The sequence below is a fragment of the Oncorhynchus kisutch genome, linkage group LG13 (genome assembly GCF_002021735.2).
Source record: "Oncorhynchus kisutch isolate 150728-3 linkage group LG13, Okis_V2, whole genome shotgun sequence".
NCBI classification, from domain to species: Eukaryota; Metazoa; Chordata; class Actinopteri; order Salmoniformes; family Salmonidae; genus Oncorhynchus; species Oncorhynchus kisutch.
In genome coordinates, this window is record NC_034186.2 from 61,769,105 (window position 1) to 61,787,992 (window position 18,888).

Consider the following 18,888-nt stretch of genomic DNA (forward strand, 5'->3'; position numbering starts at 1 on the left):
TTAGGCCTGGGTAGTCTGAGTGTTGAGAATACTGTTTCCTGTACTTTTCACACTTGTTAAAGTGCTGAGTCGTCATGTGTCTGTGTTTTGACTGTGTGTCTAAAACGGTGTTATTATGATGTTATTTTTATATTTTTTACAGGTGTTGGGTCTACCTCTGTGGTGGCGTTCTCTGCCTTCCTGAATGGGCCGTATCCACCAACAGACCTGACAGGAGACGTGGCCGTATCTCACAGTTCTCCTGCAGGTACACACACTGACAACCTCTTAAACATCTCATGTCTTTCTACAACCTGTCGGAAACATATCACACTTGCCTCATCTCTCTCATGAATTGATGCTTTTACGTTTCCCTGCCTGTGACTTATCTTACGTCCACAGACGTCTGTCTGTAACAGCTCTGACATCTGGCTAACAGTACTGACTGAGAGTGACACCGCTGATCGTTGGCTGTAACCGTACTGACATCTGCCTGTAGCAGCTCTGTACCCTTTAAAACCACTGAATGGGTAACAGCGGACTGAACTGTATCCCTCGAAGCATCTGGTTCACGGCAGTATGTGTTTCTGGAAGACATTACTCTCCCCTCTAACCAACAAAACCCCTCTTTATTTAAATTAAAGTGTCATGGGGTTTTATTATTTCATTTGATTCAAAGCGGCTCACAAAAAAAAGCGGCATTTGTACTATTGTTTCCATTGGACTGTCTGTGTTGGCAGCGCCTTGTGGAAAGGTTCCCTGAAAGCACATTAAATGTGAAATGGCTTGGAAATATTGAGGCGTTTTTTTGTAATTTTATTGTGATGCTAAAAATAGCGGGGGTGGAAAGTCTGGAGTTTTTCACAAGACCTTCCAGAGATGGCTGCCCTGTGTTTTGATCGGTAAGACATTACTTACATCACAGGTAGGGTTCACAGTAACAGAGAGAAGAGATGAGCAGGGGAAGGAGGGATGGCTACACACACACACCTGTGGATATATGACTGTTTAGTGGACTATATTTCTCTCTGTGCGTCAGTGTGTGTATGGATGTGTTGGCCCACTGGCTAGGTGTTAGACAGAGCAGTGTTAATCTTCATTAGCGCTCTCCTCCACTCCTCTCCTCTGAATGCCTGGCTGGAATGGGAGGAATTCTGCCGATGCACCCAGAGGCAACGATTACAACTCTGTTACTGTCTACACTCCTTTCCCATCAAAGGGATTTGCGGTAGTGCTCTCCCACTGTCCACTATCTAATGTAGTAGGGCCATGTTGGGGGCCATCCACTGTCTCAATGATTTCACATTCATTTTTAATCACACCAGCCTCTACGTGTAGTGTGTGTTTGTTTGTGTGCATATCTCTGTCTATTTCCCCTCTATCTGTATATTTGTCCTGTGTTCAGTTCCATTTGACCTGTGCTAAATCTCTGCCCCGCTCTCCTCTCCAGCTCCTCTCCTCTCCTCTCCTCTCCTCTCCTCTCCTCTCCTCTCCTCTCCTCTCCTCTCCTCTCCTCTCCTCTCCTCTCCTCTCCTCTCCTCTCCTCTCCTCTCCTCTCCTCTCCTCTCCTCTCCTCTCCTCTCCTCTCCTCTCCTCTCCTCTCCTCTCCTCTCCTCTCCTCTCCTCTCCTCTCCTCTCCTCTCCTCTCCTCTCCTCTCCTCTCCTCTCCTCTCCTCTCCTCTCCTCTCCTCTCCTCTACTCTACGCTCCGCTCCTCTCCTCTCCTCTCCTCTCCTCTCCTCTCCTCAGCAGCCAGTGTGGCTACACCCAGCCAATGGAGGGAGGGAGGTGGCTGGCTTTCATCAGAGCTAACAAAGCGTGAAATACACAAGCACAGCTCAGGGGGCATGCTGCAGTTTCATTCTCAATCTGGCCCTCATGGACTGTGCTGCTAGACTGCTAGAGGAATCAGTGGCACATGATTCAGTGTAGAGCTCATTCCTCAGTCAATGAAACACATTCAGCACCACCTTGAGTCCTCCAGCATTTAATTAACTTCACTCACTGTCAAACGAATGACTGTGTAGGTGATTGTGTAGTTGAATGTGTGTCATTGATTATTTCAATAACAGCGGTTTGGCAGAATAATTTTTTGAAGAATATGCACCTTTTTTAAAATTGAATCATTGTAGAATGAATCAGTCCACAGCTGGCTGATAATAGATTTTGCTGACTAGGACCATTCTGTCTCCTAAATTGATGTTAAGCTGAATGCGTTTGGCTGGTTGTCGGTTATTCTTGGCCGTCTGTAGCTACAGTAGTCGATGTCTCTGTTTTTAGACTGTCTATATTCTGTCAGTCTGGTACTTAAGCCTAGAAGGTCTGTTCTGTTATTCTGTCTGTCTCATTGTCTATTGTCAGTCTCAAGCCTGCTGTCTGTCTAAGGTGGAGCTTTTGACTTCTGAGAACACATTTAATAAAAGAGACAGACAGTGACTGAGATTACTTATGTGCGGATGGGGTGCATCAACAGGGGTCTACTTTCACCCGTCCAGGTCTTCATTTGGTGCAGATAAAGGAGAAGACGCAAGGAGAGGACTCCACTTTCCAGAGAGATGAGAGGAAGGGAGGTGAGAACAGGGAGACGAGAGAGGTGGAACAGAGGAGGAAGAGAGACGGAAGGAAACGAGAGGAGAGGGGAGAGACTAAAGCGGGGGAAGAAGTAGTGAGGGAGGGATGAAGGGCCGGGGTGTGTGTAAAGTGAATGAGTAGGCTCCAGTGTTTACGTGCCCTGGGCCAGGGCCCTCTAAAGTGACTGTGTTGTGTTTGTGTTTCCCCTGCTCTGCTGCTGGCCCATATGAAAGAGCTCAACCCTGCAGGTAAGTAGACTGGGATCTGCTCTGGGAAGCACAGGAAGAGCCCACAGCCCACTGTTTATGTTCCCGCGCAACTCGATATTGCTAGAGAGAGATGCGTGCGCACACACACACACACACACACGCATAGTTTGACATACACAGTTTTGGTTACACATACTGTACACATGGGTACGCCACGTACACATGCAGACACTTATGCACTTGCATGTACTCAACACACACACAAACACAGGCTACATGTTACGGTTAAATAGTTGGGGTGTCTAGTTCTGAGTAGCGTGTGTTTATTTCTGTCTGTCCGTGCCTCTGTCTGTTCATATGTGCTCTGATACAGTAGATGTCCTCCCTTTTGATCAGTGACACACACACACACACACACACACACACACACACACACGTTTCATCGCATCGATGACATCATTGCAGCTGCACAATGAACGGGATCCCTTACAGTCGCCCTGAGGTCAAATAAACAGAGTGGTCAGAGAGACTTAACACACACTCAGTGAGATATCATGCAGTATGACTAGTGTTGGTGTAATCAGGCTGCTGAGGTTCCAGACTACTTCCATTATCCATTGAGAGAAGATGATTGTGTGAGTGTGTGCGCTTATTTTAGGGAAAATAATTTTACATACTTTGGAGAAAAGTAGCCCACTCTCATAACTACTACAAAAACCCTCATAGGCCTCATATCTACCAGTGACCCCATAGTGAGGTCAGGTGTGTCGACCATGAGTTGGCCAACAGAGGGCAACAATGACAACTCAGGTGAGACATAATACACACACACACAGCCCATGCAGGTAAATCATTGTGGCGAGTGAGGGTCGTAACTCTGCCGTGGCAGCCTGAGAATACACGGGGTGTCTGGGATACGGTGTGTGAAGAGGTGGGACCAGTTTAGATTTACAGGCAGGGCGTCCCCCTCTTCCTAACCACACACACACACACTCTGTTTGTCTTTAGAGAGTGCCGACTAGTCAATGGCGGCTGGGAACTTGAGAGGGGGAAAATATTTCCCCTAGTTCTTTCTGGTCGCCGTCTTCTCTCTTGCTGTCATTCCCTCCTTCTCACTCCTTTCTTTTCTCCCTCCAGCTTTTTCCCTCAACTTCAGTCCCCCCCCCCCCCCACCCGTTTCTTTAGACCACACCCCTCATTGGTGGCAGGACATTTAGTTTAGCTGATCCTGCAGCAATTGGGTTTAGTTGCCCATTGAAAGCATTTGAAGATTGTTTAACCATCACATGAATATTCTAGGAGTCTATGGACTCTATGGACAAACGTCCTCTCGATTCGACACCCTTCAGTCGCCTCAATATGAGTTTGCACAGTTTAAAGATGCTTTTAAAAAGCCACATCTACAGGTTACTCTATAGAAAAACACAATGACAAAAAAGAGGGGAAGAGAAGGTAAGAGTGAGAGACGGAGAAAAGAAAAGGGGGAAAAAGAAGCGAGGGAAGGATAACTGAAGAGAGGGAGGTAGGGAGAACACCTTGTCTATATTCCCTAAGGCTGTGATTTTGCACCTATATGTTAGTGGTTGCTGCTACATGAGCCAGGGCGATGTAAAGCCCCTACAGTACACGGCTTAGGTTACCTGGCCAGACATAACAGGGAAGGATTATACTCTCACTGGCTAGTGATGGGCCTGGAAAAGACCCTGCGCATTCTCTTCTTCCTTCTTTCTCTCAGCTCTCTTCCTCGAGAGCGAGTGACTCTTGCAATATGCTTCAGCTTGAACACTTTTTCTCTCTTTCCTTCCCTTTCCGTCTATCTTTCTATTAATCTCTCTCTCTCTCTCTCTTTATCACCTTTCCCAAACTTTTCGCTATTTCTCTTTTCTCTCTTGTGAAAGGATGGAAAACAGAGTAAAAAGGGAATTTCCCCCTGAGCAGTCTCTTGCTCTCTCTCGGTCTCTCTCTGTTATTCCAGCCAGGCTTCTAGCCAGCTCAGCATCCTCAGCCAACTCTGGAAGAGTTATGGTTGGGTACCTCGGCCTGTAATGTTCCCCAGTGCTGTTTTAGGAGTTCCCTTAACCAGAGATCCTCCAAAAACATCCACAACTCGGTTATGTGAGATGTTTGTGTTGAGTCTCACTCACAGATTGGCTTCAGAGTAGTGAATATGCATGAAGTTATCTCAATCATGTTATTGAATGTGATGGGGTTTAAGAGGAAATGTCGGAAGGAAAAGTGTTTTTAAGGGGATTTTCTATCAGGATATTTTGAAGCGAACACTTCCTAAGCATGAAACGCAGAGAATCTCATTTCCAATAGACTGCCAATAGGTACTTATCACAGCCAACAGGAGTGACAAGAAAAGGAAAAAAGAGGGCATTTTCTCACTACATCCATGGTTAAATGTCATGAGCCAGTCACACTTCATAGGCTATGGCATGGCATGGCAGCTAGGTAAGTGCACAGACACAATACAAACCACTGTAGATAGTATTGACATTATAATTAAATCACAATGGATTAGTTTCCATGAAACAGTTGCCTGTGTTAGCTGCACAGTTACTGCAGTGTCCTAGGCTAGCTAGCTATGTTGTGCTAGCTAGCAATATGCTAACGTTAGCTAAGCATTTGGCTATGGGCTGGCACTGGCAGTATGGGATTATGGAGAGTGAATTGCTAGGTAGTGTTAGAAATTAGATATGTAGACGGGCGAGTCGGTCAAGGATCGATTCAGACAAGGTGGTAAATTGTATGACAAGCGACAGTTTATTCAGAGTGAAGATATCTAGAACAGCGTAATTACGGCTCCTCCGTTCGTTCGTACGGAACTGCAGGCAAAGAGACCGATACAATCAGTACACCACTTATATATAGAACAGAAAGTAGGTTGATTCTGGAAGATCGGATCTTTGGATTGGTTCAGCTGGGGTGTAGTCTGTAGTCTTCCGCCATTGGCTCAGTTGTCTGTCCGTCATCGTAGAATCCTCTTCGGGCACACAATGTTCAGCTACAAAGGAGATTATGTGTGTGCGCTGGTTTTGGCAATTAGTGTAATGCGGGAGCTATCCTGTAGGGGACCCCACAGGCTTTACTTTGAGTTGTAGCCCTGTATTAGCAATAGGTTGGTCACCTGCATAAGAAATAGCATTTCTCTACAGTAGTTATCTAGCTGTGGCCATCTGGCTAGTATTAACAAGGGCGTTCTACAAAAATAGCAACATTAAAATAAGTAACACACACAGACATGCATTATCAAACAACGTTACTGCCACCTTCTGGTTTGGAGTATTTTAACAAGGCTAAGTGACTAACGACTTCAAGGTCTTTGCTGTGTGAACACAAACGAGATTGACTGCCGACACTATCTTCAGAGGTGCTAAGTACTGGCAGGTAAACGTTTGACAATCCTACCGGTGTGTCTGAGCTATTAGAGCGGATTCTTGAGAATTCAATTCACCGTTCCATCAGAGCCATGTCTTAACCACACACGCACCCGTTCCATCAGAGCCATGTCTTAACCACACACGCACCCGTTCCATCAGAGCCATGTCTTAACCACACACGCCCCTGTTCCATCAGAGCCACGTCTTAACCACACATGCCCCCGTTCCATCAGAGCCATGTCTTAACCACGCACGCCCCTGTTCCATCAGAGCCATGTCTTAACCACACACGCCCCTGTTCCATCAGAGCCATGTCTTAACCACACACGCCCCTGTTCCATCAGAGCCATGTCTTAACCACACACGCACCCGTGATAGAGCACATTGACTCATTCAAAGATTTGTCTCTCCAATTTTTAAGGAGCTGCATGTTTCACAAAACATCCTCACATTCACCCTCTCAGGCATCCCGAGGGTGGCCCAGTGTAAGTTCTCCCTGCCCCTCTGTCTAGTCTGCTGCCCCTCTGCCCCTTCCAAGAACGCCAAGTACAAGATCACCGTGGATACCAACAAACCGCCCGTCAACCTCAGCGAGATCTTCCCAGGTAACAGACCATAGAGATCTACCTGAGTCACCCCAGAACCTGGTCTGTACCATAGACATCTACATGACCTGTTCTCCACTGGTTCCCTGTACACCCAGGGATAGTGGGAGAGTGGTGTTCTGTGAGAATAGGGGTTAAGTTTTAAGTCTGCTTGTCTTCGATAGTGTCAACTGCACGAAAGTGAGTGGCATGTATTTGCCCTGGAATGGAGAGTGAGTGGTATGTATTGATGCTGTTGATAGTGTGTGTGGGAATCTAGTCTACCTGCTGTTGGTGAGCAGGTCTCAGCCCTGGGAAGCAGCTCTGACTATCAGTCATTATCTGGACCTGGGCATGGCGTCTCCTACTACACAGGACCCCTGTCCCAGATTAGATGCTTGAAGATTGTGTGTGTGTGTGTGCTACTCTGTGGGCAGATAAAGAACAATGTGATGTGCTCTGTTCACCTTGGCTGGCGTCCTGAGGAGAGATAAGCTGCCATATCTCTGTCTGACATCCCACCGATGGAGACCCCACTATACTGGCCCCTGAGAGCCTCAGAGACAGAGTGTGTGTGGTAGGGAACCCATACCATATCTCTGTCTGACATCCCACCACTAGAGTCCACACTGTACTGGCCCCTGAGAACCTCAGAGACAGAGTGTGTGTGGTAGGGAACCCATACCATATCTCTGTCTGACATCCCACCGATGGAGACCCCACTATACTGGCCCCTGAGAACCTCAGAGACAGAGTGTGTGTGGTAGGGAACCCATACCATATCTCTGTCTGACATCCCACCGATGGAGACCCCACTATACTGGCCCCTGAGAACCTCAGAGACAGAGTGTGTGTGGTAGGGAACCCATACCATATCTCTGCCTGACATCCCACCACTAGAGTCCACACTGTACTGGTCCGTGAGAACGTTAAGTCTGTGTGTGAATAATGGGTTATTGTGGTGTTTCAGGGGACTGTTTTCATGTATGTGCCATATACCCGACAGATATCTGTATCCGTAACCAATGGACTCTAGTTCCTATTGTTCTCACTAAATGTCCCTCCCTGTGTTGTAGACTTTCTGGAGAAGTCTGAGGACAAGGAGGGAAACGCTCTGGCCTTCCACATCCTCTCAGGGCCTAGAGTCACTGTAATGGCCTCCCAAGACCTCCCGTGAGTACACACACGCAGCATCCTCTAGCACTTGGTTGATGTGAAGTTGAGCTTTCTCTACCCCCCCCCCTTTTTCTACCCTCTCCAGAGCGCTACCGTATCCAGAGTGAGAGTTTCAAGGACATCTGGCTGGTGGCTAAGGAGCTGGTGTGTTGTGTGTTGAACACAGACACAACGGCCCACAAACATTCATGTGTTGTGTTTGTAGGTACAGCTTTTGCCTGCAGTGTTAGAAAAACATTCTTTGTGTGTGTGTGTGTGTGTGTGTGTGTGTGTGTGTGTGTGTGTGTGTGTGTGTGTGTGTGTGTGTGTGTGTGTGTGTGTGTGTGTGTGTGGTGTGTGTGTGTGCGTGCGTGTAGCTGCGTGTGAGTGCAGAGAAGTACCAGGACCTCCTGTCAGAGCGGGCGGTCCAGAGCCACCCAACGCCGTCTCCTGACCCGCTTCAAAGACAAGACCCCCGCCCCCCTAGACCTAGACACTCTGATGGAGGGCACCTACCGCCAGGTCAGACACACACACAGTAGACCAGGACACTCTCAGGCATGCACATAGCATTTAGAAACATGATGAAAGGAGAGTCTCTCCCCTCCCTTCTTCCCTCTCTTTTTTTTTGGAGGTGTTGATTTTCCCCTACCTCACACCGTATGGTGATTTACACACACACACACACACACACACACACACACACACACACACACACACACACACACACACACACACACACACACACACACACACACACACACACACACACACACACACACACACACACACACACACACACACACACACACAGAGTAATGAGTGCACTAGTGTTGATTTACAGAGTGATGGGCCTACACTGCTGATGTATGCACTTCCTGCTGCTACTAAGGTGCTAGCTCCCACCCTATGGTATACTTATAGCAGACAAACGAACTTCCATAACCACACACACACAGGAATACACACACACAATGCCATGACCACACACAGGTGCACATACACATATACTGTAAGCACATAAACACAAAGACATACACTACCGGTCAAAAGTTTTAGAACACCTACTCAGTTAAGGGTTTTTCTTTGTTTTTAACTATTTTCTACATTGTAGAATAATAGTGGAGACATCAAAACTATAATAATAACACATGGAATCATGTAGTAAGCAAAAAAGTGTTAAACAAATCCAAATATATTTGATATTCTTCAAATAGCCACCCTTTGCCTTGATGACAGCTTTGCACACTCTTGGCATTCTCTCAACCAGCTTCATGAGGTAGTCACCTGGAATGCATTTGAAGAATCACTTTTTTGGTTACTACGTGATTCCATATGTGTAATTTCATAGTTTTGATGTCTTCACTGTTATTCTACAATGTAGAAAATATTAAAATAAAGAAAAACCCTTGAATGAGTAGGTGTTCTAAAACTTTTGACCGGTTGTGTATACATGCGCACAGACACACATACACACCCATCTATCTCTGTCGTCTAGGGGCGCCTTATCGCCCGATTAGACATTATTTACTAACGGTAGACGGGCTGTAATAAGAATGTGGGAGCATTTGTGTCTCGTGTGTGTGTGTGTGTGTGTGTGTGTGTGTGTGTGTGTGTGTGTGTGTGTACATTCTCTCAGTATTTTTCTCAGGTTCTGAGGTCAGGGTGATTGTTGCTGGAGCCTTCCTTTTTAAATTATGATTAAATAAAGAAACCTCATTTACAAACTTCTGTATGGTTGGAAGTGTGGGTCAGTGTGTTTGTGGTGTCATTATAGTGTGTGTGTGTGTCTGTTTGCCTTGATTTGAAGTTCCCATTGTGATGATGTGTGTGTCGACTGATGAGTTCCAACTGTGTGTGGATTACTGTATTAGTTGTGTGTGTGTGTGTGTGTGTGTGTGTGTGTGTGTGTGTGTGTGTGTGTGTGTGTGTGTGTGTGTGTGTGTGTGTGTGTGTGTGTGTGTGTGTGTGTGTGTGTGTGTGTGTGAGTGAGCGCGCGTTTGTGAGTGTGCGTGTGAATTTTGAGTGGTGTAGACTGTCTGACGTTGAAAAGTGATGGTCCCTTGCCGTCACTGTTTACAGTAGGGGCTCGTTTGGTGAGGCACTCTTTAACACTGTTCATTAGCTCTCCTACGGCTCTGGGAGTGGGTGACATCATGACATCATTAGATATTTAATGATTTAGTACTTAACCATTACTCCTATCTGAGTAGAATCATACAGAGCTCACACTGTAGATGCACTCCCCATAAGGTCCAATACGAGGTGTACTCATACCATCACCACAAGGTTCAAAACTGGTACAGTTTTAAAGGGACACTTACCTTACAAACTGGGATCAGTTTTGTTGCTGGCGAAGGGTCCAACATTCCCTTTTTTTAATCACTGGCCTAGTTGGCCAAAAATCTACTGTCCCGAACTGAATTTCTACTGGCCCGGACATGGTGTAGTTTTTCAATTCATTGGGGGTCATGCAGGCCCTTTAGGTCTCTATATCCAGCTATTAATGGGCTACATTTTGGTTACTATGATTAGGGATGGGTACTTTTAAATACTTTCACTATTCAAATAATAACATGAACGTTTTTAGGGGTGATATTCGGATAGTCGAAATGCATGTGTTTAAAATGTTTTTTATTCAACTTGATAACTTGCTTGCTGCGCAGCTGGTAGGTCTTGGGAGGAGAGGTTCTCCCCGGTGAGTTTGACACCTGAGCGAGAGAGAGGAAGAGAGAGGTTAGCCATACAGGCTCAAGCTAATTAGATAAACTTATAGATGCCATACTGCATCAAGTTGATGTAAAGATGCCAGCTATGTTAGCCAGCTACAGTAGGTAGCTCGCTACCTAGATTAATTGAGGAAATGTTGCTGTGCTTTCTGTCCTTATCTACAACAACTATATGCAGATTGGTCCTTCTCATTTAACTAACTTAATTCCATCTACATGAATACTCTTGCAAGTATTCGAATACTAACATCTGTTCAGATAATAGAATATTAAAATTACATTTTTGTTTCTAAAGTATACCATTTTGACAATACTGTTCTTGGCAGATATCAGTATAAATGCACTGCATGTCCCAGTGCCAGCTAATGCTATTAATATATCAGTGTCTCTTTATGCCGCTAATGCTAGTTGATGCTCTCCCAGCGCTGCTGCCTGTCCCCTAGCATTACTAGAGCCCTGAGTGATTCTCTCTATACAGTATTACTCTCTAGTCTGTCTAATGTGCTCCGGTGTCAGTCAGTCCATCCCTTCCTGCCTCCGCTTCCCGCCAGCGCCTGCCACCCACCGGTGATTTCCGGAAGCTTCTGACACTTTATACATGCTGTAATGTATACACGCACCACATAATGGACGCTATCCACGGTCTACTGGGAAGAGTGATGCACGCGTCAAATGAATTATTCATATCTCTGGGTGGGTATATGGCCCTTCTGAAGGTCTGTGAGCTATGGTGGTTCTCACGAACTCAGCGCTTTAGTTAGGGTTTATTACTCAAGGGTTGTCAGTCAAGAGTCTTCATCATTTGACATGCCAAATGTGTTTGTAAATGATGGTGGGGTTAAAAGTTGTTTTTAGCTACAGTACGTGTCTTATTGTGCTGAGTCAGGGATAGTACACTCAAATGACAAATTTGCCTAATATTATGGAAACCAAGAAAGTAGTCTGTGGACCCAGAGACTCAGCAAGTGGTAGATGAGGTACATGTGTACTTTGGATGAACTAAGTGCAGCATCGTCAAATGTCAGATTGGTAAATATTATGCATCTTATCTGTGGCCAGGCTGGGCTGTCGGTTAGGGGACTTCCCCTCATTAATGTTTGTGCATGTTGTTTGTCATCGAGAGAACAGAGATACTGTGAGAGGCCTGTGTGATTTTTCTGGTCTAGTGTACATTCATATAGAGAGGGATAATATTTCCTTTGTTCATTATTTCTTCATCTCTTCCTCCTATATTTTATTCATGAAGGCCAGATGCGGCCTGCTCTATAATGTGTATGTGAGCTGGCCAGAGGTGTCTGTTTCCTCCACTTTTTATTCTCACTACTTAAAAAAACATTACTCATCCTGGCCCCACGGTTTATAGTTCAGCCTGGCTCACCCTTTAACTCTCTGTTTGATTCATCTGTGGCAGGTATGGAGAGGTTAGCCAGAGGGCTATCTTAGCCTAGCCTTAGCATTCCTGTTTTTCTCCTCTGCTGTTGATCTCTGAGCGAAAGCACACTGCTGTCACTCGGGACCGGGAAAGACGTTTCTGGGTGGGGGGGGTGCAGAGGGGAAGGAGGGTGTGCTGAGTGAGGGGGAATGCCCGACAAGCCATTTAAAAAATATATTTGCTGTTTATCTCAGGTAAAATGGCTACCATGTTAGCGTTAGTGCGCTATCCTAGCGGGCAGCGGCGCTAGCTGTCTGGGAGCTGAGTTTGAGTTGAGCGGAGTCTCTGTAATTAGCCATTCAAAAGCAGGAGGTGGGACGCTTTAGTTTTGACTGACAGACCGCTTGGGGGCCTCTCGTTCCAGTAATGGAGGCTTCTCTCAGACAACGGCTGATTTATCTGTCCCCAAATGGAGCGCTAAACACGGCTAAACATGGCTAAACACGACTAAACACAGATCCCACTGTGTACGTGAGGCCCTCGCAATAAATGACTGGGGCTCTCTCTGAGCACTGTGTGTGTGTGTGTGTGTGTGTGTGTGTGTGTGTGTGTGTGTGTGTGTGTGTGTGTGTGTGTGTGTGTGTGTGTGTGTGTGTGTGTGTGTGTGTGTGTGTGTGTGTGTGTGTGTGTGTGTGTGTGTGTGTTTGCGTGCGTGTCCATTGAGATGTGTAAATGTGTGTTTCCTCAGTAAAATACCCCGGGGTCAGAAAAAAAAGGAGAAACAGAGGAACTCCCTCAGGTCCCCCTGACCTTTCATCTGCTATGCAAACACAGACCGCACCTGAGAGACTGCCTTTCAAACTGGCCTTCAAACACACAGACAGACACACACACACACAGACAGACACAGGATAAATGAACATGCAGCCTACCCCTCATGCACATTTAGGAGTCACTGGGGCCCTCCTCTATGAATGTCTACCATGTCAATGAATGACTGTCTTTCATATAGCTGACTGACATATAGGCATGTGTGTGTATAAGAGTGGGGGACAGATAGTGACTGATATAGAGGAGTGTGTGTGACACAGTCAAGCCTCTGGAAAAGCCTGTCTTTATAAATGTGATGTCATTTTGAAACCAGTGTTGTGTGGAGATAGTGTTGTTACTGTTGGGAGATCATTCTTATGGTCTTCTCGTAAAAATGTATGAAGATGGGCATATCCGGGGACTCCTGTAGGATTTAACATTTTCATTGCAAGGCCCATAAATAAATACCTTTTTTCTGTGTACAATTCATTGATATAGTATTTAAAAATAAAAAAAATGTAAGTATAGAATGAGATGGAAATATCAATGGTCTTGGAGACCCACACCTCTGTACTGTACACATACATGGAGCAGAGGCCAGACAGAGATCGGCCAGACAGAGATCAGCCTCTGGCAGTACCTCTTGAGTCAGAAGAATGTCGTCATGGAAAAGGCTTTGGTAGATTGCGGCACAAAATGTTTGCTTACACCCAATCTAGAGTAGGCAGTGTTTATTAACATAAGTGGTGTCTGTGACCAGATACTCAGAGAAATATCTATGATGTAAAATAATGGATGCCACACAGACTTGGGTATGTCCTAAATGGCACCCTATTCCCTATTTAGTGCACTAAACACCCTATTCCCTATTTAGTGCACTAAACACCCTATTCCCTATTTAGTGCACAAAACAATAGGGAGTCATTTGGGACACTGATTATGGGTGGGTGGGTGTGTGTGTGTGTGTGTGTGTGTCGCCTCCTGCCCCCTCAGGCCATACACAGCAGGAGGGAGAGAGGAGAGGGCGTGGGACTGGGGTGCTTTATCTAAGAATGTCAAATCCCTGAGAGGAGCCACAGCAAAGCCCATCTCTGCCAGTCTGCACAATCCCCTCACACACTCACCACCCTCCGTCTCTGTTCCTATGGAGAAGGCCCAGGTGTTTGCCCAAAGGCAGATAGAGATGGGGGTTAGAGGAGGTCTGGGGTGTACAGTACTGTACCTACTTGTAATGCTTCTGTCTGTGGGACTCCCCTGGGTGTGGTGGACTTTTTTTATCACAAATATGTCTGGGTGTATTACTGGTGAGGAGAGAGCGAGCGAGGGGGAGGGAGAGAGGGAGACTAAAAGAAACTGAGACAGAGAAATATTCCTGTCTTCCCCTCATCTCCTTTCCTTCATGACCACATGAGATGAAATCAAGGAAGTATCAGTCAATCCAGTTCTGTTGTTTTCATTTAGAATCTGTTTCTTTGTGCCATTGCATGTGACTATGCAACACCTGTTAGAACATAGATGGACATCACCATACAGAATTACATAGTCGGATAGCCAGTTGAACAGCTTTCTCGGGGCTATCTGGATATTTTAGAATGTTTAGTCCCTTGTTGCTTACCACATCACATTATCTCATTCTACTCTGTTGCTAAGAACACAGCAGCCATTCAATTAGCTCGCCATATTGGCTGGTCCATTAAGTATCGTAGAGATTAGTCCAAAAGAGATTAGCCCATTGTCTTTCCCCCTGGGCTTTATTAATCAAGGAATGTGTCATTTCCAGTATATTCTATACAGTCTAGTTCTACAGCATGCCATTAAACCAGAGTCCTTTCCATGTGCTATAATGACAAAATTGAATTAATCCAGGTTCCCTACACTTCACTACACTCAACGGCTATCATTTCTCCAGTACGTTCTATGCTTTCGATTTTTTTATTCCAATGTCATTTTCCCTGCACTTAAACTAAACCGGGCCATTTTCCCAACTCCATTCTGTCAACTCTACATCTATGTCATTATCCCCAAGTTAGTTTTTCTTCTCCGGCTAAAGAATGTCATTTCTCCTCTCAGCGAGGGTGGGCTTAGCACATGCCACAGTCCCAGTGTTCCACAGATTTAGAACCCTAATCTCATTGTGTCTGCTGAGTGGCTCTTAGCGGCCTGAGTGGAGAGGGGATTCCACACTGTAATGGAGCATGCCTTCTCCCACTGGTCCTTTGTTATTAGCCTCTCAGAGGTTAGCCACCAGCTAACGGGATTATATACACGGTGTAATTAAAGTGAGAAGCACTCACACACACTCCTGTACATCGGCAAGCACGCACGCACGGACGGACGGACAGGCGAGCATACACACACACCCTCGCCTCCATCACAGGTGCTCATTATCCCCGGGCCCACAGAGGCTCGTTATTGGGGTATTTTGGGGATGTCTCACCCTGATGTATGTCCCACAGAGCTGGGCTCCAGGCACCACTAAACCCCCTGATCTCCAGGAGGCCCTTGTCCTCCAGTCATACTTCGCTCACTCTCACTATACACTGTTTATATTATATATTTTTGTTACCATGTTGTAAGTGTTATATTTTAGTCATATTAACACTGAAGTGTGACATTGAAGTAGAAGTGTATAAACCTCACACACACACACCAGTGTTGGCACTAGCAGTGTTTTCTCTCGCTCAGCTAGCACTCAGCTTTCCGTGTCACGGCCCTCTCCTCTTGATTCCGGGAATTCAATGGCAGGACCAGAGATGCTTTGGAAACGGGTCAATGACTGTGATTCTGAAAATATATACTGCTGGATAGCCTTCAGTAGATTGTGTGTGTATGCGTGTATGTGTGTCTGCGTGCGTAATCAAACATTTGAACTGTGTGTGTATAGTGTTTTTCAGAATTTAGCACACAGAGATGATTTACCAAATGAGTCCATGTACAGTACATATGTATCAACAGACCTCTTGTGTTAAAGCTGTACGTCATTTACCTCGTTGACTTACCTAATTTACCTGTGTACCTGTTAGCTCCATCACGACAGTCCTCACTGACTTCCTAAGGGAACACAAGGGATTATGAGTGATGTCATGAAAGTGAAGTGCTTCTGTACCATAGGTGAACCCACACCACCTTCCTCTCTCCTGGGAGACACACACACAGACACACACACACAGACACACAGACACACACACACACAGACACACAGACACACACACACACACACACACACACACACACACACACACACACACACACACACACACACACACACACACACACACACACACACACACACACACACACACACACACACACACACACACACACACACACATACACACAGTGCCAGTGGCTAGCAGCATTCTCCATCTCTTCTCTTGTGAGACATATATATATACACATACACATACACATACACACACACACACAACACAGTCCCTATCTGTCTCTGGCTCCGTCTGCCAGCTTGGGGAGACCTGTTGTAGACAGCAGGGAGACAGACAGTGGCAGAAGACAAAGAAACAACAACAATCATGCCCTGCCTGGGGCTTTATCTACAGGGACAGAGGAACTCACTATTACTGTCCTGTACTGACTGAAGTGTTTTGCTCATACGAGACAATTCCGTTGCTTAACATGTATGTTAATGGTTATGATTTTGGATGCTGGTCACTTGTTGCAGGTGCGTGTGTGTGTGTATAAAGGTTAGTCTAACCCTGTGGTCTGTAAAGACCGCTATGTACGTTGGCTGCAGCAGCCTGGTTCACGCGACACTGCATGTTGATAATTCTACTGATTTATCTTCTTTGGCCTCAGTGCATGAAATGAATGGGTGTGTCTGTTTCATGAGCCCAGACACACACACACACACACACACACACACACACACACACACACACACACACACACACACACACACACACACAGCATTCCAACAGGCTTATGGCCAATGGTGGAAATGTACTACATAGCATTTATTCATGAGTGATAATCTGAATCATATTTGTTGAGGATATAGACTGAACTGCTATCGCAACGTGTGGGAGTGTGTGTGGACTTGCACATAATCATATTCTGCAAAAGGTTCTGCATAATGTTTGTACAGTGCAGTATGTGCCTGTGCATTTTTGTACATGCATCTGTGCGTATGTTTGCTTGTGTATATATGTGTGGGTGCATACTTGTGTGTGACTGATCACTTCTCCAATAGAGCTTTCTCCAAAGTCAACATGTCCTGCCGCTGTGCTCTCTTTGCAGTGTGTCTGCCGCTTCCGCCCTCAGACAATGCCCGTTTTTATAAGATTACAGATATTTACTCTGTAATCAGTGGGAGAAGGCGTGTGTGTGTCGCGACGCCACGGCTAGGATATTTATCTTGTTGCAGTAAATTCCCAGAGTTCCCCTCGTTTTTTTCTCTCCTTCATTTTCTTTTTTTCTTCTATTTACTCAGCGTGGCCTGTTCAAAGAGGACCATTGAGAGAAAAGCAAACGTGCAAATAGGGCTGTGTTTGAGGGATGTCGAGACATGGCCGAGGTCTGTGAGCATGCGTATAAATTTCAGTGTGTGTGATGCATGGTTATATGTGTGTGTTGGGAGGGGAGAGGTAGCAGGACAATGCCCTCACTGTGGCGTTCCTCGGGATTAGCATTAGAAAGGGAGGAGGGGAATGGTAAGTCATTTTACTGATGGTGATCATTAGCCTCGTTAGCATTATGGTAGCATTAGCATTTCTTACATTGACATTTCATTAGCATTTGTAGCATCATGCTTCTAGTAATGTTTTTAATCCAGCTACAGGACCAGGACCAAGGCCCTAATTTCCATCTAATGGCTGGCTTATGTTAGTGTGTGTGTATATATGTTTGTGCGTGTGTGTCTGCCAAAGGTAGAATGGTTACTCGAGTCACTGGTCTGGACTGCTTCAAATGTATGGCTTCCTCTGTGACCCCTTGGGAGGTTTGTGTGTGTGGACTGTGAATATTTGAGGGGGTATTTTACTAACTTTCATCTCTCTCTCTCTCTCTCTCAATCTCTCTCTCTCTCACACACACACACACACACACACACACACACACACACACACACACACACACACACACACACACACACACACACACACACACACACACACACACACACACACACACACACACACTAGTCCTTACACTCCCTCCCTTGCCCCTTCCCTTCCTTTCGCTCTCTACTATTGGCATCCTAGTGTTTCCCTGAATTAGCCTCCCCCTTTCTCCCAAGGCGACTGTAAATGCCTATTTCTGTTTTATGTCATTCATATATATGTTTGATATATATTTCCACAGAGGCTTCCTCACAACATGGATATATTGATAGATTTATTTAAATATTAATCCAGCCACAGAGTTCTGCACATGTCAGAGCCTTGCTAATGTGCCCCAGTGGAGCCCAACCAGCTCTCTCTCACACACACACACACACACACACACACACACACACACACACACACACACACACACACACACACACACACACACACACACACACACACACACACACACACACACACACACACACACACACACACTCGCTCCCCATTTCAGGGGTCAGAAACATGTCAGCAGAGTCCACTTTCAGGAAACGTGATCGCAGGGCTAAGTGGAGGGGATAAGTCATATGGACTTACGTAAACCAAACCACCACAGAGTAGAGGAGGGAAGGGAGAGCGAGGGAGGGAGAGAACCTTATGGCGTTGCCTTATTAAAGTGACACCGTTTAGATTGTATGAAGTCTGTTATGATGCCGTGTTGGAGAGGGAGAGCCTCTCATCCTCTACAGATGTTTCTCTATGGTCTTCAAGAATGCCAGAGGTTGGACATTCATTTTGTTCTAGCCCAGCTTACCTGCTTCAGCCACTTGGTTAATCCTGAAGCCATTGGTTAATCCTGAAGCCATTGGTTAGTTAAATGAGATGCGTTTGTGCGAGGATAGAACACAAACATGCAGCCATGGGCTCTCCTGAAAACCATAGTTGAGAAATACTGCTGTGTCACCAAACTGATCATCCCTTACCTTGTCTAACCTCTGGTCTGGGAGTGGCGTTTGTGTGTGTTTGGGTTTGTGTTT

At 45.8% G+C, this 18,888-nt stretch overlaps 1 pseudogene; it reads left to right on the forward strand.

Annotated features, from left to right (window-relative positions):
• Positions 1-18,888, forward strand: part of LOC109901720 (protein PTHB1-like) — a 117,683-nt pseudogene that overhangs the window by 44,963 nt on the left and 53,832 nt on the right.